The following is a 25,473-nucleotide window of genomic DNA, read 5'->3' on the forward strand; positions in this document are numbered from 1 at the left end:
CAGAGCAACTCTGAGCAGTTTTCCTGCTCTGTTACAAAATAAATCAGTATGGCCCAACCATATGGTAGTGCATGCAGAATAACCATTTCTCCCAAATATATACCAGTGTCACAAGTGTGTTTCTGGACTCTTCTCAATGGGAATGGTAACTACTGGTCTAGGTCCCAGATCCATTTTGCCTTTTAGTATATGGCTTCATCCTAAATACATTTAATAAAGCAGAGGCTTGAAAAGAGAGCTATGTATACTCCAACTAGGAGTATCCACTAGTGTCCCATACTGGGAAAGGCCGATAAGGGAATGCAGAGTAAACCACACTTCTGAAAGTGAGTGGTGACTACATGCCTATTTCACACTGTACCTCTTCTACCTGAAGCAAAGATGTTGCAGTGATTCTGAGAGGGACCATATATGCCAAGTCCCATAAATGGAACGTTTTATGGCACCAATGAGATTCAGAGTATTTGATTTGGTGGGATGGGGAAATATACCAAAAAACAAAGCAAAACAAAATAAAACAAAAGAATTTTATGTGTTAGCACATGTGTGCGTGTACCTGTGCATGTCTGTATTACTCTTTAAATATGTGGGAGCCTCTCTCTTAAGTACAAGGACAGTATTGGATCCCAGCCTCAGAAAGACTGGCTTCCAGACCTTCCAGGTTTTGAAGCAGATGATCAGGTGCAGAAGAACGAGGCAGGAATCACTGATCAGGACAGAACTGAAAGATGGGGGTCTGAGTCAGAACTCAGCAAAGAACCAAAGTCAGGCCAGAGTTAAGCTGACCCAAAGTGTGTTACTGAGTCCTGAAATGGGACCCTTGAAATGCATCTGATGGAGGATCAAATTGATCATAGGGCCTGGAGAATAGAGCCTAGTCTGTGGGAGGGGATCAGTTGGCTCTGAGTAGGAGGATAGGATAGGATAGGATAGAATAGGATAGGATACGATAGGATGGGAACTCAGAGAAGGAAGCAAGTGCTTGCAGAAGTAATTGGTGTCACTACCCTTTTCTTCCAAGGATAGCTGCTTTTAGCTGTTTGCTCACCTGTGTATATGGTGCTATCCTTATGGGAAGAGAATCATATTTTTCTTAATGGCACACTAGTTTACTTGGCCTGACCCCAAAATTTGCAATCTCCTAAAACAACAAATTGAATTGCACACTGAGGAAGGCTGGTAAAAACTAGAAATTTTATTTGAAACCTGAGTTATCCAATACACTAATTTCCTGAAGTTTCAAATAATCTTGAGAGTATTGTGCCCGAATCCCATTGTAAGGCCTTCTATGATATCTCCAACTATATGTCACAGCATTTAAATGAAGACAGCTGTGATTTTAAAATAGAGTACTTAGGTGGTAGATACACAGCAAGTATTATGGGTTTTTTTCATAAGTTGTCTTGCATGATATTAGCAGGGAGCAGCAGAATAAATAATATTTTTCTTCTTTTAAATTTGTAACGTGTGTGGTTATTGCCTTAATTTTGACTACAAGGATATAGCTTGGTACAATGCTTAATTTAACCAGAATTAAATCTTGCTACTTTTCACCCCCATAGTTAGTGTAGCTGTTGCAATTATAACCCTAAATAATTATTAACAATTATTTGATTTTAAACTAAAATACTATAAAATTTAAAATACCCCTTAGTACATAATTGTGAAAGACACTAAGATAGAGCCCTCTTACTTTTGGCAAAATATATCCAGGATGCTTATTTTATCAATTTATGTGAGCTTTCAGATGATGGAATATATATGCTGTTTCTGCACTGAGAAATTAAAGGACAAATTTAGATAATCATAATTTAAGTTCTTCTTCTTATTTTTTTTTTTTTTACGTAGTATCCAGGCAAGGTGAAAGGGAGGCTTTGACAAAGAATTATCTAAGTGTCTCAGTTTTTAACTTTTTTCTGTGAATATCTACATATAGTCAAACACATACTTCTAATACCTTACTGAAACTTCCTATTTCCCAATTAAACATGCCCTTTTAAAGAAAACTAAATATTAATATAATCAAGAAAAAGAAAAAATCATTATAAATCTAGGATAGCAATTATAAGCATGCAAGTATCTAATAGTTGATAATTTTTAGTTTGACATATCAAGAAAGACCATTCTTGTACAGATTTTCCCCAAAAAGTGACTTTATATAGAAAAAGATGACAATGCTTGTACAGATTTTTTTATAATTTTATTTTTTAATATTTTACTTATTTATTAATGAGAGACACAGAGAGAGGGCAGAGACATAGGCAGAGAGAGAAGCAAGCTCCCCGCAGGGAGCCCAATGCAGAACTCAATCCCAGGACCCCTGGATCATGCCCTGAGCTAAAAGCAGTTGCTCAACCACTGAGCCACCCAGGCATCCACTTGTACAGATTTTTAATAGAGAATTATTTAATTACAAAAATGTGTGTGTCTCTCCATGGTTGCACCTTGGTTTAAAAGTCATTTTCAATAGATTTTGATTTCTGCTCTTTCAAGTGATTCATTTAAATTCCTTGATTTTTAATATTCCCCAATGAACTTTAATTAATCTCAGAAACTTCTAGGACCTCAGGATAAAACCAAACTTTGAAAGTAATCCAGTTGACTCCTGATTCTGATGCCCGACCTCTTCTTCAATCTTTCTGCCTGTGTCCTTCAACCCTGGACTCAATTGCTTTTATTAATTAAAGAATCACTTCCTTTGGGGAATTTTCCATTCTTGAAATAATTTTGACTGCCTGAAAATATTTCCTTATGTTGTTTTACAGCCTATTTCTATTTGTTCTCTAGTCTCAGATGCTTCAGAGAAAGTCCAGTCCCTCTTCTATGTGACAGTGGCCCAACCACAACATGAAATACATGCCAATTCCTGCATCCTCTCAGCTGCTTTCCCAGTTTCCTCTTCTTTAGCATAAGTGCTACATACTCCCTGAGGCCTTCTTAATATTTCAGTTTTAAAACACCTAATAAGCAGGGGCTCCTGGGTGGCTCTGTTGATTAAGCAGCTGACTCTTGATTTTGGCTCAGGTCTTGATCTCAGGGTCATGATATGGAGCCCTCAGCATGGAGTCTGCTTGTCTCTCTCCCTGCCCCTAACACTGCTCTTGGGTGTGTGCTCAATCTCTCTCTCTCTCTCTCTGTCACACACACACACACACACTCACTCACACACTCACACACTCCCTCTCTCTCAAATTCATTCATTCATTCATTCATTCATTCATTCATTCTTTAAAACACCTAATAAGCTGTGTTGAAAAAAGCAGATAACTTTACCCCATTATTACAGAAACTCTCAGGTTCACAAAGGAGTATCATTTAAATTAGATACAAATTTGTCATGAAAAATAATTATAATATTTGTTTTTTTTTTTGTAAGGAGATAAAATTCAATGAGTTGCTGTGTTGAAATTGGGCAATGTAATTTTCAATATTTATCTTTGAGTTATGTTTTATTGGGCTATTAAAACTCATACTTAATTCAATAAATTGGATTTTCTAAAAGCCTACTTAGATTCATTTGGTATATTTATGGACCACCAGCTACTGGAGATGGGATAATCCTGAAATTTTTAGCTCCTTAACTATGCCAGCACGTTACTAATGCAATATATAATTTCACAAATTATCTACTACTAAGATCTGGCTCTTCCAATACACGGCATTTAAAAGCAAAAAGCTCCAAATCTGCATACTTAATTATACAGCATTATCATTTCTATCCCTAATTCTTTAATCAAAACAGTCATTAGCAATGCAAATAATAAAGGAAATTAGATTATGAAGGAAATAAAGATTAGTGACTCCAAGATCAGATAGCTGGTTTTAGCAAGTCAGGTTGATATTGGGCTTTATTTTATTATTCAAATAAATAATACAACTACCTTGTCATAAACCTTTTCAGTTTTAAGGATAAAGCACTATGTATTTTGCTTTCTTTGATGCAAATTTTGCATGAAATCCATGAGAAGGAAGGGAATAAAATATTACATATTTTAACAGAATTGACCTACCACATAACCATTCATCCCAAATCGGGGACAGTGCTTTTTTAGGGTGTCATTTATGAAAATGGTTTTTGCTCAGTTCTCTCAAAGGCATATGATTTTAGGTTTTAAGTTTTGAATGGTTGTTTGTGGGGCTGGAGTCCCTGGAGGTCACATATTTTTATTTTAACTATTCAACTGAAAGCAGCGTCTTAAAACTAAACAGGCGTTCTGAGTAATTCACCAAGAAGCAGAGCTGTACTTGGTAGAACTATAAATAAAATTAATTAAGGTTCCTACCAAGGACAAGTTTGGCAAGGAGGCCTGTGTTAGCTCCTACCTCCAAGACAGTCTAACTCTGTGCCCTGGAGGCTGGAGAGATTCACTGGGCCTTTGTCTGCATAATGCAAAAAGCATCTCTGCTATTTAGATTTCTCGATTGTACATATTAGGTATATAAATATTAATAAAAAATTTCTGCCCTTAAATATTACATGTCACAGTTAATATTCTGTACTCTCTGTCTGGATATCAGCTTTTCAATATTTGCTGTTAGAACTTTATTAATAAATTTGAGGCCTGTTTTTCCCTTTGTGGGAATTTTATGTGGAACACTATGTTCAAACTACTAAGGAGAAAAAATATGGGCCATTCATTTATTGATGGAAGATAGGAATGTAGCATGTGCCCTACAGTTTCAGCAATATAAGATATTACTGAGATAAATGTTATCTTAGACACAGTGGGTTTCATCTTGTGTTTGATATAGCAGAGGGATGTTTCACTCTTTCATGCAGCCACAGGGGTTCCCCATATTGGAGAGCTAGCACACCAAGATATCAAGGATGCTGAAGAAGAGCATCCGGCATTGGTAGGAGACTCGATAGTGGTGGCTCTCAACTTGGCTGCCCTCAGAGTTTTACTGAATCCTGATATTTTGGTCCTACCTCTGAGGATTCTGATTTGAATGATTTGGAATAAGAGTTGGGCATTAGGAATTTTTAAAGTTTCTCAGGCGATTTTATTTTATTTTTTAAAATATTTTTATTTATTTGACAGAGCACCAGTGAACAATGTGGAGGGGCAGAGGGAGAGGGAAAAGCAGGCTCCCCACAGAGCATCCAAGAGCCCTACACATGCTCTGTCCCAGGACCCTGGGGAATCACAACCTGAGCCAAAGGCAGACACTTAACCAACTGAGCCACCCAGACTCCCCTTTCAGGTGATTTAACGTGCAGACACAATTGAGAACAGCTGTTCTGGAATCACTCCTCACTGAGATTAGAGATCTAACCTGATTCTATAATTTTAAAATATGATTTGGTACTATGATTAAATTTTAAAGTATGCTCCCTAAGAAAACCCTAGGTCTGCAAAATAATCTGTACAAAGAGATTCTGTGGTCACATAAACTTGGGAAATGTTACATATCTTATCATCTTCTAGGAGAAATTCAATTCACCTTGACTTGTTAAAGACAGTGATAAAAAAAACTTGTCTTATCCAGTGTTTCCCAGATTTTTAGTTAGGATCCTTGCTTTTTATAACAGCTATCCCATGAAACCAACATTCTGTGGTCCACACGTTGGTTAGGCTGCCTTATGTTTTGAATTAATTCTGAACTCTGTGCTTAAAAAAGGAAATTAAAAAAAATTTCCACATTAGTTGCTTATATATACATTTTGCCACAAAATGCATTAAGCTCTATTGGTCACATAGTCTCATATTAGTAACTGTTGTAATTGTGTGGCTGTTGAGTGAAGTGCATGTTGCTGTGAACCTTACTGGGATACCCCTAGCAGGGGCTCTTCCCATTGGACCTGGTATTTATTAATGCAAAGGGCCTGTATTAAGGTAATCCATCTTTTGTGCCTGATGTGGCAACAAGCAGAGAAGGGCTAGAGGGGTCTTGTTTGAAAGTTACCATCTTACCAGTTACTTCATTGTTTGAACTGACCTTCTCTGCAGCTTCAGTCACGAATTCCCTGTCCTAAGATGCTTTTTTTTTTGTCTTATGATGTCCTAAACATTAGGGAATGTGTTTCTTGGGCAAGAAAGTAAGGTGGAAGATTTGGGGATGTGGAGAATGGAATGATCAGGGTTGTGGAGCTATAACCAAGAAGAGGGGGTGTTTACTGACAAAGTCAGGTGGAGGGGGTGGCAAATAGGCCTGAAGGCTGGAGAAGGCAGTAGACATGTCATTGATCATGTCTCCTTGGGTAGAAATAAAAATGTGACTAGAATATACACCAAAAAGCAAAGCTACCCATGCTATCTGTTCACTTCACATCTCAGGTGTTGTCTTATTTGGTTCCTTGGCAGCACGCCAACTGGTCGCCTTCTATGCTCATCTTTCCATGGCTTCTACAACTGTATACTCGTTGCTTTTTTCTTATGGCTTTACCTCTTCCTTCTGGTCTCTTCCATGTTGGTGAAGACACTCTTCCTCTTTGCTCCCATGATAGCCTGTGCCCACTTACTTCCATTAGGAGGTTTTCTGTAGTTTTATCCTAACTGTATTATCTTTCTATTAAAAACATAAGGAGGGATGCCTGGGTGGCTCAGTGGTTGAGCATCTGCCTTCAGCTCAAGGCATGATCCTGAGTTCCAGGATTGAGTCCTACATTGGGCTCCCTGCATGGAGCCTGCTTCTCCCTCTGCCTGTGTCTCTGCCTCTCTCTCTCTGTGTCTCTCATGAATAAATAAATAAAATCTTAAAAAAAAATAAGTAATACAACTTTATATTTACCATAATATTTTTAAGAGTAGGAATTGTACTATTTATTCACATCTCCCCAGATCATGGAAGACCCCTAACAGAGCATCAGCAAATATTTTTTAAACTCAATTAATTGATCCCATAAATACTCAAGAGATTCAATAGAGAGATGGAGTCAAGGCCAGTAAGAAACACCACAAAAAGGAATGGTGATTTATATTTCTAATGCACACTCAAAAAGATCACTCTGATTATAGAATTGGTGAATATTTATTTTAGAAGATTTTTTAAATAAAGGAAGAAATAAAGAAAATAACAATGATGTATAAACCCATAACCCCAAACCATTTTAAACAATTCTGAGTATTTCAGATCTTTTTCTATGCATCAGTACAGGTCTATCTATCTATCTAAATTATGCTTATAAGAGAATGTGGATTATATTAAAAAAACGATTTTGTGTGCTCTTCTATTTAATGACACATTCTTTCATTTGACAAATATTTAGGAGGTTTACTATCATGTACCAGGCAGTATTTTAAATTCTAGGGATACATTAATATCTTCAATGTTTTCCTGAAAACTTGATTTTTAATGACTTATTAATATTTCATATTTTAGGTTAACTATAACTGTTAATTAGACAAATTCCTGGCTGCTGTAGTTACCATTTCACACAACTATTAGTAATTCTGCAGGAAGTACCCTCATTCATAAATCTTTGTGTTCTTCTCTGATCACTCACTTAGGATAGAAAGGAAGTTACATCAGATTATAAAACATAAACTGTTCAAAAAGTTGTTTGGAGATGATTCTACAAAAGCAGATTATACAAATAATAATATACAAATATTTTAATAAGAAGAATAATATGCAAATATTGTTTGTAATAATTTATAAACCCTGCTTCCCAGTAGTGCATGAGAGTACCCATCCTGCCACCCTCACTGGTATTAACTTGTATTTCATTGTTAAATATCTTTGTCTGCCTCATGTTAGAATCTGTTTATTCTAGTAGGTCTAATGTTCATGCTTGTATGTAAGTATGTAATCGTTGTTTTTCCATTATTTTTTGTTGATTTTCACTCATTGTGGCCATTCAGAAAATCTAGACTTTAAAGGAAACCTCTGAAGCCTATTTTTAAGGATTTTTTTTTTGGGGGGGGGGGATCTAAATTGTATTGTAACCTACTGGCAAAGTCCTGGGGCTTTCAGAATGGTTTCTTGCTAGCTGTTTTCCTTGGTTAACATATTCAGTACAGGTGCTCACATTTAGTGGAGGTACGTTAAACAAGGCAGATGCTCGGTGAAAGTCAAGTGTCCTTCAAAGAGTAATAACAGCATCCCAGGGGCTCTCTTTGAGTGTGAAACCTTCTCTGAGACTCAGCATAATAATTTGTTGGGAGAATCCTGTTGCATCAGTCTCTTCATGGAAAAAAAAACAAAAACAAAAAAAACCAGTATGTGACAGTACTGTCTGTTGTGGAATCTGTCTCTGTTTTTAGACATATGAACGGAGAAGGTCCAGGTATTGTTGTAAAGAATAATTTTAATCCCAATTATTAATAAAATGCTTAAATTTGAAGGCAAATTATGAACCTATTGAAAGGAAGACACATCCAAGGACAAGAAATGCCATTCATCAAGAATTTCTAAGTGTTAATATAGTCTAAATGGAATGCTATTTAGTTTAAAGGAAACTCAAAAAAGAAAAAAACTATGTGTATTCTCTATCTATGAAGGTCACCATGTTGATGATGTAATAAGAAACTAAGGTTAAGTCAGTTGGTCTCAAGAGCAAAGCATCGTTGTTTTTGGTACAAAAGGGACTACTGGATGATTCTATGTTTGCGGTGACTCTAAATCTAGCTTTACAGTTTCTTCTTATTGGCTCTCTCTCTCTCTTTTTTTTTTAACCCCATAGTTTGCTTCTGTGCTTCCATGAACATACATGCTTTGTAATTTATATAACTTGTTTTTCCTGTTACTTCTGTCATGCAATCCAGACGTCAAAGAGCAGATCTGTATAGAGTTAATCAGGGTTTCTCAACTTTGGCACCTTTGGATGGGTAGTTGTCTGTTGAGAAGGGCTGTCTTGTTCATTGGTTTAGCAGCATCCAGGACTTCTGCCCACTAGCACCCCTCTTTCCTAGTTGTTACAAACAAGAACATTTCCAGATATTGCCAGATATCCCTTGGGAAGCAAAATTTTCCATGTTTGGGAATCATTACGGTGAAGTAGAGTAAATGCAGCCCAATTTTCCTAAGGGGTCCTCTGCTTCACCTCTTGGCAGAGCACATTCCATTTCTACCCAACAACCATAGTGGTCTTTCCTAAAGAAAGATCCTGTCTCCTCCCTACTTATAACATTCTAATGGCTTCTTTGGGCACTGCAATAAAATCTGAATTCTTTGTAGCATTTTTTAAGACCTTCCATAATCTTGCCCCAGCCAAGGGGCACTCTCTGACATCATAGTTTACCCCACTTCCTTCCCTCGGGCTTCTGTAGTTATCCTGGTCAAAGTAATAACCTCAAAGAGGCCTTTTCTATCTATCCATCTGTGAGAATTGCCCCTCCCTCCTTCCAGCCACACTGTTACATCTTCTGGTTTGTTTCTGTAAGTGCTTATCACAACCTAAGTTTGCTTGGCATCTCTATTTTACTATTTTATTGTTTTTCCCCAAACAAAGTAGAAGATAAACTCTATGTATGCAAAGGCGTTTCTATTTATTCAATACTCCTTGTACAATGCCTAGGACAAGCCTAACACTTTATAGGTGCTCAAAAAAATATACTGTGAAAGAATTAATAAATAAATGGGCACAAATAGGCAGGAGTAGCGACTCGGTATACGTATTTTCTTTTTCCATATTCAGATTTGACAGTTTAGTAATATTTTCAGTAGTCAAGCCAGTACAGAGAACAATGTAAGCATCTTCATGTATCTACTCTCCAGACAATGTGATCTTGAGGTACAAAGGAGGGAGCGCACCATTATGAATGTTATGGAATCCGTATACATATGTAAGCAATATTTTATAAATTAATCAAGACTTTTTCCATCTATGTACAGCAACATTTATATGTTCAGTATTCAAGTGTAGAATGATGAAAAAAAATTCACTTCCCACTATCAAGGGGCTCACAGTTGGATGAGTGGGCAGGCACAGAGAAGGAGACCATTAAAGATAATCTGACGAGTGCTTCAATGTGGAATGAAGCACCAGGGGCTAGGGGAATGCTTCAGACAAACTCTGGAGAAGACGGGAGCTGGAGTGTATGTGTTGGAAACCAGGGAAGCCTGACCAGAGTTCTAATTCTCAGAGAGTACTGTGATGTATTTTGGTCGAGAATCCCTCCACATGGTTATTGAAAGGAAGGTGCCTCATTAAGTAAGGAGTAGCTGTTGGGAATTGGCTATGCTCCATTGCCTCAGGAGCCTCCAGATTTGGAAGGTTTTTGGTTTCTTCACTTCTTTTGCTATCCATTTTGCCTTGATATATGTGCAACTCCCGGAGTTTCCAACTTCCAAAAATTTCTGAACCAGTAAGAAAAGAAATTTGCTTGGGGAACTTCCAAACATTTATGGATTGCCTTTTCACTGCAACAGCTAGGCAAATCTGTACCACCTAATATACTACTGATACTCTGCTCTCAGTGATAGAGAGCACTGGTAATAGAATAGATTATCTATACTGGTATAGATATTGTGTCCACGTGTTTCCTCTCATTTTTGAGTAATGGTGCTATGTATGTGGGAGCAGTGATATTTTCAGGTGTTTTCCATAAATTCCAGAAAATTTATCTAGGGTCTTGAGGTGTGGGTTACATAATGGGAATCCTATAAGAGTGTTTTTAAAAAATGTTTTTGGGAGACAGTTTATGGCATAGTAAGTCCCACTTACATTAGTTCTTTAGTTGGTTACTTGCTCAGTGTGATTTGATCAATTGGGTTCTTCATGGAACAGCAACCAGGCCAGTGAAGATTTTTGTAGGTATTACATTACAATATGACAGAAGAACTCAAAAGGCAAATGCCTCTCAGATTAATATCACAGAGAGGCAATATTCATCCTCTTCTTGAGCAGAAGCTATGTACGCTTTCACCAGTTATGTTTTCCAGGTGCTTTCAAGTGTGTCAGAGTCATTCAGGTATTGTTAATTTGGGAGGACATACACAGAGGATATCAAATGGGAAGTAGTTGAGAATTTTCTGCTCCTTATTTGAAGATGACTGAGCAATCATCCTGGGAATAAGACTCTTTCCTTTCCTCTTATTCTGCTTAAAATTCTAACTGTTCAAAGTTGAATATGAGAGTGATTTGCTCATTACTCTTTGGTTCCCCCTTCCTCCCCCAACTTTTTTTTTTTTTTGCAACTTCTGTGTCTCTAGTTGCCTAGTGGGATGATCTTTGTTGTGGTCTTTGCTTTGTTGTTGTCAGTTGAACTCATGCAGGTTTTTCTTAAACTTTTTTTATGATACTCTGCCTCCCCCACAAGTAAAATGGTCACATATTCTCAGCAAGGCTCTGGTAGGGACTTAGAACTTCTCTTCTTCCTCAAGGATTAACGATACTTGGTTTCTAGTCTGTTACTGCCTCTGTGGACACAAATGTCAGAATCCGTATTGCTCGTGGCATATGAAATGGTATATGCACAGTTCAAGAAGCATAACTGTTTACCCATTAATCACTCTGGGCCACCAGTCAAAATATTTTCTCTGCAAAAATGCCTTTCCTATTTTGTACCAATTAATATTGGATGAAACTCAAGAGTCACAGTTAATATGTGGCAAAGCTTTTATTTGCTGTCAGGCATGCAGACATGAAAAATGCTCAATGCAATATTTTAATTAATAAAAATATGCTGAGAAGTGTATTTTTCTGAAGTAGATTTTTATTACACTTCATTACATTTCCAAATTTAATGGACACATATATTATGTCCTGTCACCATGGGAACCGCATCAAGAGAGGCTTTTTATAGGCTATTGGATGTAGTTATAAAATTCTCACAAAGACAAAATTGTTTCTTGTAACTTTAAAAGAAGCTGTGCTCATTTACAGTATGTATAATTTATTGCAGCGCTTGAGGCAATAGAGAAGGTCTTTATTTGATTTAGAGACTAACTCTTCTTTTTATGAAGCTCTTAAGTTTTCATTATTTCAGGTCTATGTTCATGAAGATAGAACTTGGCTTATTATAAAAGTAAATAAAAAACATGCAAACTTTGTAGAACATGAAAAAGATGAAATTATTTTTTTACAACTGTTTAAAAAGCAAACCATGTTTGAAAACAAAAATTTCTGATGACACATAAAAGAAACTACAACGATCCACAATATCCAGCTTCAATATCTGTCGGTGGTATCTGTACTTACTTATCTCCTGCTGCCAACACTTTTTATGGTTGAAGCATTTTAAGGAAAATCTCAGACATTATATCATTTTACTATCCAGTACTTTAGTATACATCTTAAAAAGGGGGAGGGGGCAAGAGAAAAGATCACATAGTGAACAACTTTCTGCGTTCAACAAAAAATATCATAAAACAATATGATGGAACAGGGACCAGACACACAGATCGTATCAACAAAGATAACAGGCTTCTTTCACTTATTACAAAGGGAAAAAATGATTTTTGGATTGTCCATGAAAGCAAATTCTTGCTTACCGCTGTTTAAAAGGGCTGTGCTTAAAATTGAATGATTTTGGAGGTTAAAAATAAAAGAATAGGCAATTGCGATGAAAAGCAAAGCAAAGGTCTTAACATAGTCAAAATAGAATCAGCCCCCCAATACTAAAAGAGGTGAACGAAGATATTTTGTAACACTAAAGGTTGAAAATCACAAGAAGATGGAAAAATCATTATTACTATTATTTCTGCCTCCAATAACACGTAACAATTTTCAAAAAGCAGAAACTACTGGAGATACTCTAATGAGAAGAGTTTTAACATACTTCATTTCAATCCTGGGAAAATCAGAGAACAAAACACCAGCAAGGCTAGAGAAACCTCAGCTAACATGATCAATAGGGTAGAGCTAATAAATCTGTATTGAAATATGAACCCTGATAATAGAGGTTATGCCTTCCTTTCATGTGAGTCTGTGAAAATACAATTAATGAAAGGGGGGCAGGAAGTCATAGAGTTTGGACTCTGGGTTAAGACTCTGTAGACTTTGAGGTTAGAAAATGTGTTCACTTTTCTACTCAAAATTATTTATGTGTTTTCCACATTCCTCTCACATGATCTCCCTCATCCAAAACAGGGATTTTATTCCAGCGATTTATGATTTTCCATATTGAAAGTAAGCTCTGGTGCTGATTTTTACATCAACCAGAGCTTGAAATATTTTCCTCAAAGGTTTCCAACTTTAACCTGCAAGGAAGTATCCAGTTTTGCCTTCTGTGAGCTTTCTGCCTTTTTAAAAATGCCAGAAGAGCAACGTGAGATTTTACAAATCTCAGTGTGAGATTGCTTTTCCATCAGTGACAGCCCCTGCTTGACAAGTGCACAGGAGCTTCTTAGTTAAACAAGACAGGTAAATGCAGATTGGTTTTTAAGCAAAATGAAGGAATAACCTGTTTCTTCAGGGTACTACATCCCTTCTTTGTCCTAAGACTCTTTGTCCCCTCAAGAGAAAAGACATTTAGGATGGACCTTTTGTGGCCAGGTTTTCCTAAAAATATAGCATTTGTGTAAAAGTACTACCTTTAGGATGTCTCCAGTCTCTAGGTTATAGCATTTTTTTCCCTCCCAGTTTTCGTGAGATTAATTGAATATAAGGAAGCAATAGGACCCAGTATTAGTATTATTACGATCATAGTTAGTGACTCACAATCTATAAAATGGTAAAAAGCTGTTGTGGGAAATGCATAAGGATTTCAAAGCCACTTAATTGGCTGGCTGCTCTGCTGCCTCGGCATTTATTCATTTGTTTACTCTTGTGCTTTTTTGTTTGTTTTAGTACTTGGAGTTTGTGAACTGTATAAGTGAAATCTGCAAATATAGCAAAGTAGGTGTGAGTGTGGATTTTTGTAGTCCAACAGTTCTGGAAATTAGAACTCCTTACTAGCGATGAGATCGCGGCAATTTGCTTAAATCCTCTGAGCTTCATATTTACCACCCGTGACATGAGAGGCATAGTAATACCCACCTGATGGAGTTGCTATAAAGATACACTTGAAGGATTTTTGTGAAATGCTTAGCATAGCTTAGATATGCTAAACATTGTATTCATGCTAGAACCTACACTAATAATTGTAATTTTGTAAGAATTAATATGTATTGTTAAAAGCAATTGAAGAGAATGAGAAACTCCTGGCCGTGTGGCTAAAAGTGAAAATGAGACTTTAAGAAATTTTTAAGGGCAGCCCAGGTGGCTCAGTGGTTTAGCGCCGCCTTTGGCCCACGGCGTGATCCTGGAGACCAGGATCGAGTCCCACGTCAGGCTCCCTGCATGGAGCCTGCTTCTCCCTCTGCCTGTGTCTCTCATGAATAAATAAATACAATCTTTAAAAATAATAAAAATAAAAATAAAGGAATTAAAAAAAATTAATTATAGTGAAAAATGCATAATATAAAATTAACCATCCTGGGGATTCCTGGGTGGCTCAGCAGTTTAGCACCTGCCTTAGGCCCAGGGTGTGATCCTGGGGTCCTGGGATCAAGGCCCACATCGGGCTCCCTGCATGGAGCCTGCTTCTCTTTCTGCCTCTCTCTCTCTCTCTCTCTCTCTATCTCTCATGAATAAATAAATAAAGTCTTTTAAAAAATTAACCATCCTAACAAATTTAAGAATTTGTTTAAAGATTTTATTTATTTATTTATTCGAGAGAGAGAGAAAGAGAGCAAGTGCACGTGCAAGCACAAAGGGAAGAGGGCAGAGGGAGAGGGAGAAGCAGACTCTCCATTGAACAGCCAGGAGCCCTACACCAGACTGGATCCCATGATCCTGGGATCATGACTTGAGCTGAAGACAGATGCTTAACTGACTGAGCCACCCAGGTGCCCCCATCCTAAACATTCTTAAGTGTAAAGTTCATTAGTGTTTCGTATATTCACATTGTTGCACAATGTAACTCCAGAAATTTTTCATTTTGCAAAAGTGAAACTCCATTCCCATTAAACAAAGCTTTAAAAATGATAGTAAAATTGTTCTTAGAATAATTGTAGATTTACAGGAAAATTGCAAAGATGGTACAGAGAACTCCCATGTACCAAATCACCAAATTTCCATTGCTATTAACATTAAACATTAATATGGTACATTTCAATTAATGATATTGAGACATTATTACTAACTAAAGTCCATACCTTATGCATTTTTTTTTTTAGTTTTAACCTAATGTTCCTTTTTTTTTGTCCCCAGATTCCATCAAAGTTTCAACATTCAGTTGTCGTGTCTCCTTAGCTTCTTCTTGTCTGTGACAGTTTCTCAGACTTTCCTTGTTTTTGATGACCTTAATAGTTTTGAGGACTACTGGTATATACTTTATTTGGGATTTGGCTGATGTTTTGCTAATAACTAGAATCAGGTAAGAGTACATACAATCAGTGACATTCTTGTTAATATTGACCTGGCTCACTTGGCCAAGATAGTATTTGCTAGGATTTTCCACTGTAAAATTATGGTGTTTTAATTTGCAATTTGCAATGACAAACAATGCTGAGAATCTTTTCTTAAAGACTTTTTTTTTTTTTTTTTTTTTTTTAGAGTGGTAGAGAGAGGGAGAGCACATGAGCAGAGGGAGGGCCAGGGAGAGGAACAAGAAGACTCCACTCTGAGCATGGAGCCCCAAGCCTGGCTCAATCTAAAGTCCCTGAGATCATGACTTGAGTGGAAATCAAGAGTCAGATGTTTTACCAACTGAATCACCCATGTGCCCAGAGAATCTTTACATGTGTTTATGTATTTTCTGATTATCTTTTTTGATGAAGTTGCTATTCAGATCTTATTTTTTAAAGATTTTATTTATTTATTTTAGAGAACATGAGTGGGGCAAGGGGCAGAGGAAGATAAAGAAGCAGACTCCCCACTGAGCAGGGAGCCTGCCCCAACAACGGGCTCCATTCCAGGACCCTGGGATCATGACCTGAGCTAAAGGCAGATGCTTAATCAATTGAGCCACCCAGGCTCCCCTATTCAGATCTTTTTTTAATGTTGGGTTTGTTTTCTCCTTGATGAATTTTAAGAATTCTTTGTATGTTTTGGATACAAGTCCTTTATCAGATATGTGTTTTCCAAATATTTTCTCTCAATATTTAACTTGATTTTCAGCCTCTTAAAAATGTCTTACACAGAGCAGAAGCTTTTTATTTCAATAACGTCCAACTTACCAATATTTTCTTTCATGGATCATACTTTTAGTGCTATAACTAAAAACTTACCACCAAACCAGTTCACATAGATTTTCTGCTTTGCTCTTTTCTAGTTTTGTAGTTTTATATTTAAGTCTACAATCCATTTTGAGTTATTGTGAAAACTGTACGGGTATAGAGGTTCATTCATTTGTTTGTTTATTTATTTATGTATTTATTTATTTTGTGCATAAAGACATCTCATTGTTGTAGCACCCTTTTTAAAAAGATCACCTTTTCTCCATTACATTGGCTTTGCTTCTTTCTCAAAGATCAGTTCACTATATTTGTGTGAATCTACTTCTGAGCTATTTTATTCCATTGATCTATGAATCTGTTCTTTACTAAATATCACAATTGTTTTGATATCTGTAGGTTTATTTGAAATCAGTAGTGTGAGTCCTTTGACTTTGTTATTTTTCAGTATTGTGTTTGCTATTTTAGGTCTTTTGCATTTCCGTATAAACTTAATTTTTTTTAATATTTATTTTTTAAATATTTATTTTTTATTTTAAATATTTATTTTATTTATTTTTTAAATATTTATTTATTCATGAGAGACAGAGAGAGAGAGAGAGAGAGAGAATGAGAGAGAGAGAGAGAGAGGCAGAAACACAGGCAGAGGGAGAAGCAGGCTCCATGCAGGGAGCCTGACGTGGGGCTCGATCCCAGGTCTCCAGGATCAGGCCCTGGGCTGAAGTCAGCGCTAAACCGCTGAGCCACCTGGGCTGCCCCCATATAAACTTTAGAATCAGATTGTTAATGTGTACAAAAAACTTGCTGGGATTTTGACTGGAATTATATCAAATCTACATATCAATTTGTGAAGTATTGCCATCTTAATAATACTGAGTTTTCTAATCCCTGAACCTGAATTTTGTCTCCATTATCCAAGATCTTCCTTTGATTTGTTTCATAAGAATTTTATAATTTTCATAGAGACCCTGTGCCTGTTGTATTAAATTTATATCTAAATTTAGTTCATTTTTTATGCTATTATAAATGGTATTGTTTTTTAAAATTCAAATTCCAGTTGCTCACTATGATACATAGGAAAGCAATTGACATATATATTTACCTTGTATCCCATGACCTTGCCAAACTTGCTTACTAGTTCCACAAGTCTTTTACTGATACTTTGGGATTTTCTTTTCTTTTCTTTTTTTTTAAGATTTTATTTATTTATTCATGGGAGAGAGAGAGAGAGAGAGAGAGAGGCAGAGACATAGGCAGGGGGAGAAGCAGGCTCCCTTTGGGGAGCCTGATGTGGGACTCCATCCCAGGACCCAGGGATCATGACCTGAGCCATAGGCAGATGCTCAGCCACTGAGCCACCCAGGTGCCCAATACTTTGGCATTTTCTACACAGGAAATCATGTCACTTGATAATAAGAGTTTTATTTATTCCTTTCAAACCTATTTCTAATCTACTATTTGTCTCCTTTTCTTGTCTTATTGTACTAGCTAGGACTTCCAAGGTGAAGTTGAATAAGATTGGTAAAGAGAGGCTATCATTACCTTCTACCCCTTTCTAGAGGGAAAGAGTTCAGTCTACCACCATTGAGTATGATAATATTGGCAAGGAGCAAGAATTACCTATTCCCTTCATATCTAGCCAGACTAAGAATCAAATTAATGAGACAGATGAACAGGAGAAAATAAAATTTGATAGTGCACATATGGGAACCCACACAAGCATGGACATTCCAAAGAAGGTCAAGCAACATGAGATATATCTGTCATTCTGAACTAAGGAGAAAAGGTTAGGGGTCTAGGACCTTCAAGGTAAGGAATGCAATCCTTAAAAAGAATGATGAAGAGTAAATGTTAGGTAAACAATATTTGCTGGGCCATTCAGAAAAAAATGGGGCAAAGAGAAGACTGATCAAACAGGCCTTGCTAGGTTCCTTCCTATCTACCATCCCTAGTTCATATCATAATGTAGTTCTCTATAGTGATAGCACTCTTCCTAGAATAGGTCCTCTACATAAATTCTTTTAAGGCAGTATAGGGGGAAATAAAGAACTTTTCTTGAGTCTGCTGGATTTTGATAGCTCTTTAATTCAAAGTAGCCTTCATGCCAAAATGGCCCATCTTGGAGTGGCCTGCCATTGGCTCCTACATTACCTATAGATTTTTGGGTACATTTTCTTCATTAAGATGGGAAAGTTCTTCTCTATTCCTATTTGCTGAGAGTTTTAATCGTGAATGAGTATCAGACTTTATCAAATTCTGTGTCTAAATATACTGATATGGTCATATTATTTTTTACTTTTGCCTGTTATACAGGTTATGTTGATTTTTAAATATTGAACCAGCCTTGCATATTTGGATTAAATCACATTTGTTCGTGGTGTAATTATTTTTATACAGCATCAATATATATACTTGCTAATATTTTGTGAAGGATTTTATATCTATATTTCATGAGAAATAATGGTTTTTCTTTTTGCAATGTCTTTATCTGTTTTGATATTAGACTAATCTCAGAATAAATTGGAAAGTGTTCCATCTACTTTTATTTTCTGAAAGAGATTGTAGAGAACTTATGTCATTATATTCATTAAATTTTTTATAGAATTCACCGTCAAAATTATCAGGATTCAATGGTTTCTATTTTTACAAAATTTTTATTTAGCAATATAGGCCTGTTCAAATTATCTATTTCTCCTTTGTCAGTTTTAGTATTTCATGTCTTTCAAGCAATTGGTTCATTTCACCTAAGTATTCATATTAATGGATATAAAATTGATCATAATATTCTTTTATTATTCTTTTAATATCCCCAGTACCAGTAGTGGTGACCCTTTTCTTATTTCTGATGTTGATAAATTTGCGTCTTTCCTATTTTTTCCTGGTTAACCTTGCTAGAAGCTTATCAATTTTATTGATCTTTTCAAAAACCAGCTTTTAGTTTATTGATTTTCTCTATTTTTTTCAATTTTATTGATTCATGCTTTTTATTGTATCTTCTCTTCTGCTTGCTTTGGACTTAAATTCTTCTTTCTCTGGTTTCCTAAGGTAGAAAGTTAGGTTATTAATTTTTTACCATTCTTCAATTTTAATATATGCATTCAATGCTATAAATTTCCTTCTAGGCAGTGTTTTTTCAGAATCCCACAGTTTATGGTTATGTTATATTTTCATTTTCATTTAGTTCAAAATATTTTTTCATTTGTCTTATACCTTTTTCTTTGATCCATGTTATTTGGAAGTATGTTTTATAATCTCCAAATATTTTAGGGATTTTCCAGCTATTTTTCTGTTATTGACTTCTCATTTAATTACATTGTGGGATGAGAACAGACTTTAAATGGTCTCTATTTAAAAAAAAATATTTTAGAATATATTATGGCCCAGAATATGGAATATCTTGGTAAATATGAATTTTTTAATGCTTTTATTTAACTGGTTTGTTGTTTTTATCTCCCATTAGAATAATATACTTATAGAACATTTTCACTATAGAAACACTTGTTAGGAAAAAAAAAATCTCTTTCAGTCTGAAACCTTCTGACCTGTGTCTTCCTTCTTCAACTGGACCCACTGGTTTTGTAACATGAGTTTTAAAAGTGGAATTAATAATTTTAGTAGAAGAAGCAGCATTTATTGAACATCTGTGTTCCAAGTACTGTGCTTTACCTATATAATTTCAGTTCTCATAACAACCCAGTAGGATAGATGCCATTAATAGGGATGCCTCAGAGATGAAGAAGTCAAGACTTAGAGAACCATATCACTTGCCTTGTTACCCATCAGAGAAGTAGCAGAAGCAGATGTGAACCCTAGTCAATAAGACACTTGGGTGCACTTGGATCACTGTTGTCCTGGCACTTTCTTTGACATTATCAGTACTTAAAATATTATATTCCCAATTGTGAAATTCTGCTTCATCTGATTCATTAGCATTACTTCTTAAAATTTCCTTCATTAATTTATTGAATAATATTTGATGACCTAATAACTGTCAGGCCCTCGGGCTAAAATAATGAGCAGACCAGACATGGTCCTGCCATAACAAGCTTATAGTATAATAAGGCAAGAGGAATCCATCAAAATACACAGAAATAAATGTGGAATTATGTAATGTTGTAACAGTGAATTAAACTGGTTGGTTTTGATGCGGTGTAAACAGGAAATGATTCATCCTTTTTCTCTTTTTGCTTTTAAATATCCTTTGATAGATTTCCTTTCTTATCCAAAAAAAGTATCCTTGACATGTTGCAGAAATTTTTATTTTGATAGAATTTTAGATTTATATCAGTTATAAAAAATAATACGGACTGGGAATCCCTGGATGGCTCGGTGGTTTAGTGCCTGCCTTCGGCCCAGGGCATGGTCCTAGAGTCCTGGGATCAAGTCCCACATCAGGCTCCCTGCATGGAGCCTGCTTCTCCCTCTGCCTGTGTCTCTGCCTCTCTCGATGTCTCTGCCTCTCTCTCTCTCTCTCTCTCTCAGTCTGTGTCTCTCATGAATAAATAATTTAAAAAATAGTAACACAGAGAGAGCCTGTGGACTCTTTCCTCAGTTCCCCCCAATGATGACATTATACAAAACTATAGCACAGTATTAAGACTAGATATTGACATTAATACAATCCACTGACCTTATTCATAGTTCCCCAGTTTTACCTGTCTTCATTTGTGTGCGAATGTGTGTGTGTATATTTAATTCTATAGAATTTTATTGCATGTATAGGTTTATGTATGTACTACAGCAGTCAAGATACTGAACAATGTCATCATTATAAAGATCCCTGATGCCACCACTTTGTAGTAGCATCCACCTTTCTCCCTGCTTCTTCCTTTATCTCTAATTTCTGGAAACCATTAATCTGTTCTCTATCTTTAAAATTTCACTATTTCAAAATGTTATATAAATGGAATTATACAATGTGTAATCCTTTTTGGATTGCCTTTTTTTCACTCCTAATTTTTTCCCCAATTCTCCAAATTGTTGTATGTATCAACAGTTTGTTTCTTCTGGGGCATCTGATTGGCTTAGTCAGTTAAACATCCAGCTCTTGATTTTGGCTTGGGTCATGATCTTGGAGTCATGAGATGGAGCCCTCCAATGGGCTGCACACTGAGTGTAGAACCTGCTTAGGTTCTCTCTCTCTCCCTCTTCCTCTATGTCAACTCACCCTGCTCATGCTCTCTTACTCTCTCTCTCTTTTAAAAAAAAGTTATATAAATAGTTGGTTCCCTTTTATTATCAAGTGGTATTCTATGGTATGAATGTGGGTTTGTTGAACCATTCACCTATTGAATATGAGCAGCCTATTTCCAGCTTTTATCTATCATGAATAAAATTAGAATAAACATTTATGTACTGGTATTTGTGTGAACATAGTTTTCATATCTCTGAGATAAATGCCCAAGACTGCAATTGCTGAAATGTATTGTAATCTCACATTTAGTTTTTTAAGAAACTGCCATACTGGAGTAGCTGTATGATTCTATGTCCCCATCAACAAAGTATGAGTGATCTAGTTTCTTGTCATTCTTGCCAGTATTTAGTATTTTTTTTCACCATTCTGAAATGTAGGTAGTAATAGCTCTCTGTGATCTTAACTTGCATTTTTCTAATATATAATAATGTTAGAGTTCAGAAAGTAAGAGTGTTCAAGAGCTGTGATGGGTTCGGATTTTATTCCACATGTACACAAACAAATTAGTGTGTCACCATTTTATGGATGTTGACAGAAGACACAAGACTCTGGGATCAGAGACAAAAGACTCCATTACTCAGGACACAGCAAGTAGCAAGAGCTTCACATTTGCATCATCCACCTCTACCATCCATCCTCCACCACTGCTGTCGCCACCACCATAAGCCTGACATAGACAATGTGAAGAGATCAAGGTGGAGGTAAACACGCAGTGAACTTGTGTTATCTTTGAGAAATCTGAGCTTTTAAAATGGAAAGTAGGCCTGTTTGAGGCCTGTCTGTAGGAGATATTGTCTTTATTATGCTGGACAATAAGCAAATCACCTTCTGCTCCAGAGGGAGACACTATCTCTAAGTTCCAGGGAAGTTCCCTATACAATCTAATTTGAAAAGATAGAAAAAAAGGAAAGGAAAGATAGGAAAAAAGGAAAAAAAGGGCAGTTAATACTTCTTGCAAGAAGTGGAGAAACGCAAGTGACCCATGGAGAATTGTCTCCCAACAGGATGCAAGATAAAGCAGCAGAGTTAGATATGGGCCAGATTATATAGGTCTTATAGGCCAAAATAGGGATCCTCTATGCACCCCACTATCCTATGCATAATAGAGCATTTACTAAAAGTTTTAAGTGGTGGTGGCATGGTGGCAGGGTGTAGAGTCATTCTAACAACAAATTACCTGAATTTCAGTGTGCACCTGCTTCTGTATCTTTTCATGTAAGGTTCTCTCTGCCTGGAACATTCTTTCCCCTGCTTTTCTTTCCTAAATCCCAGATGATTGATTACTTGTCCTTTAACATCCAGTTCAAGTCTTCCTCTCTGCTACTTTGCTTATCCATTTCCATGGTTTTTCCTACCTTCTGTATCAGATTAGGTGACCTAGTTTTTAGGCATCTTACAAAATCCTACTATTTGTTCATTAGTTTTGTCTCAGTGACTAAAAGGCCCCAATCACATCCTGAGATACTGCCACATAAAATTTGTCCCTTACTGGTTCCCACCTGTCAGGTGAGAGAAAATCAGCAAGTTCTAGGCTCTATTTGTTACCTGGCTTGTGTGTGCAGGGCTCTTACATTAGTTGTCACACAAAGTATGTCTCTGAGAAGCTTCCTGACAGCTCTTTTTCCATTGACAAGAAGGATTTTGGGGTGGAAAGAGTGGGTGTGGGGGATAGATAGAAGAGTAGCTGGAGAGATCCAAGGTTCAAGGATCATTCAAGGATCAAGAAAGGGGATCATCCAAGGGTTAAGTTCTTAGTTATACTCCAACTATTTTTAATCCAGATTGTGTGGAGATGATAACCAAAGTAAAGCAAAAACAAAACAAAAACAAAACAACCCCACCTGCCTCTGTTTGTTTACATAGACATGATCAGAAACAGCCAGCATTTTGTACTTTATGCCTTTATCAGAAGTATTTCATCTTATTCCATTCCTTCATTTCCTTTCTACATCTGTGTTCTTCAAATGGATACACTACCATTTAGCTAGCTAAAAATATAAAAGTTAATGTCTGCATATGGGTAGTGCCTGAATGTGTAACTTTACCCTCATTTTCATCAAGGCCTTGAAAGGATGAAGGAAAATCTACGAGCATTGAAAAATATAAATACTCATCCTTGTCAGAGCCTTCTAGGCATATTCCTTCAACGAAGCAACCAATTTTCAGTCTAGATGACTATATTCATCTCTAAGCCAATTCAAACCAATTTAACAAATAGAATTTTATGAGATTTTGTCACAAGCTTCACCAAAGGCCAATTATGAAACATCTACTTCATTTCCTTTGGTCATTGATTTTCTAATTTGTTGGCAAAAATCTATGACTTCAGTCTAACATGATATTTTCTTTCTAAGCTTATCTTATCTTTTGCTTATGGTCCCATTGTGTTCTAACTGTTTAAAGATTTTTCATTTTATTATATTTGTTCATTATATTGCTAGAGTAGAGTTTCTGAATTACAATAGCTGGCTCAGCCATTTTACCTGCTCTGTGGAATGATATCACATCTGTTTTCCCCTAATCTTATGGTGTGTCTTGAGTGCTTTGTTTAAAGACAAGTAGAAGCAATTCAATAGAGGTTTGCTAATTTTCTTATTATGCTAGAATGCATATCATCCAGACCAAATGTTTATGTGCACAGTTACTCTAAATACTCCCTTCATGCATTTTGCCAGTACTTATTCTCCAGTGTCTCCATTATTCTTATTGTGCAAGTTTATTTTTCTAATTTGACTTGGTAAACAGGAATTGAAAAATGACTACAATCATTCAGCTAAGTTTAGAGTCATAATAATTTAGTACTCTATCTTTTTATTAGCAGGCCTGTCTTCTGTAGAGTTTATATTTCTCCCCTGGTATATTTGTTTAATGCTTTTTTTATTCCATCCTTTTCTTTCCCTCTTAGCAGCATTAATTTTATTCTGAATGTTCACTGACATGATCAATTCTGGCCACACTCTCTAACAGAGCAGGTATTTTCCCTCTTTCTTTTGCTGTCCCTCTCTGTGGGAACATAAAGCAAATTATAGACATTAATTTTTATGACATGGAGACCAAAGTTAAAGAAAACTGTCAACAAGAATTACACAAATGACTATAATCATTTGCCTTGATAAGAACTTAAGCTTTTAAATGCTGGCATTTTTAAGTCCTGTCTACAAGTATGAAAAATCTTCACTTGACACAAACTGGGCATTGTAGGAAATTGCTGTGGCATTTAATATATTAAGGGAAGTGAGAGAAAAATGAAAGGGAGGAAATCCATATGTAGATATCATGACTGACATAGTTAGACTCTGTGAGGGGTCTTGAGAATTGATTTCTAACAAAAATAATAATTAAAGCAGTCTCAATATGTTTAGTCTTTCTTTGAAAAAAAAAAAAACAAAACCCTCACCAGTTACACACATGAAGACATGCTTTTCAAAATGAGGCTGATAAAGTGGAGGATTATCCAAAGAGAACACACATGCCACCATACAAATAAGCTAATCATGGCTAAGAGGGATGATTGGCTAGGGCCTCTTAGCTAGTGGTAGTTGAGCATGGCCTTCTTCCCACATCACCGCATTTTGTGTATGTAAATATGCCTGTCTGATCAGAGAGCTGCCAGCATTCCAGTTTGGCTATAGTAGGGGCTTTAAACACCTGTGTACTTAATTGGGAGCCCAATGAGAGCCATTAAATATATCGAATGAGATTATTATGTGGTCAGAGATGCCAAACCTTTCTTGAACCATGTTCCCAAAACCCAAACAATTAGGATTTGGGTTCCTGTATCAGTCACAGTTCAATCAGAGAAGCAGAATCACTAATGTGTACACATACACAGACATACACACATGTATTTGTTTCATGGATTTGGCCATATGCAATGATGGGAGCTGGTTAAGTATTCTCTCTAAGGCTGTTATCTTTGTACTTACTGCTAGAGCTAAAAGTCCACATAGTTCAGGCAATTTTGAAAGGAAGATAGATGTAAAGTGGGGGAGACTAAGAACAAGCATGAGGTGGAGCCCATAAGGATATGCTGAAACCTGTATACCTTCTTATTGCCTCTGATCTTGGTGGTATGAGTGCTCTACAAAAGCCTAGGCCCTCAGTCATAGGCTAAAACACACACATGTGGTCCAGGAATCCAAGAAGCTTCTATTAAAGAGACTGACTCCTTTTGTTCTTTTATCCCATTTTTTGTCATTTGCCTGCTCATAGCTTTTGAGCTTTACCACTGCCAC

General features: G+C 36.3%; 2 long non-coding RNA genes across 9 annotated transcripts in view; both read left to right on the forward strand.

Annotated features, from left to right (window-relative positions):
* LOC118354188 (uncharacterized) overlaps window positions 1-25,473 on the forward strand; it is a 285,418-nt gene that overhangs the window by 49,546 nt on the left and 210,399 nt on the right. The window lies entirely within an intron of this gene.
* Window positions 10,066-25,473, forward strand: part of LOC112662455 (uncharacterized) — a 109,535-nt gene continuing 94,127 nt past the window's right edge. For 5 of the 6 annotated variants that reach the window (XR_004814209.1, XR_007401520.1, XR_007401521.1 and 2 more), the window contains exons 1-2: window positions 10,066-10,250; window positions 15,080-15,245. This is a non-coding gene — a long non-coding RNA (uncharacterized LOC112662455). Of the gene's footprint in view, window positions 10,251-15,079; window positions 15,246-21,773; window positions 21,940-25,473 lie in introns of all 6 variants that reach the window. The other variant, XR_007401519.1, reaches the window with a different exon arrangement.

The sequence above is a fragment of the Canis lupus genome, chromosome 13, assembly GCF_003254725.2.
Source record: "Canis lupus dingo isolate Sandy chromosome 13, ASM325472v2, whole genome shotgun sequence".
Taxonomy (NCBI): Eukaryota; Metazoa; Chordata; class Mammalia; order Carnivora; family Canidae; genus Canis; species Canis lupus.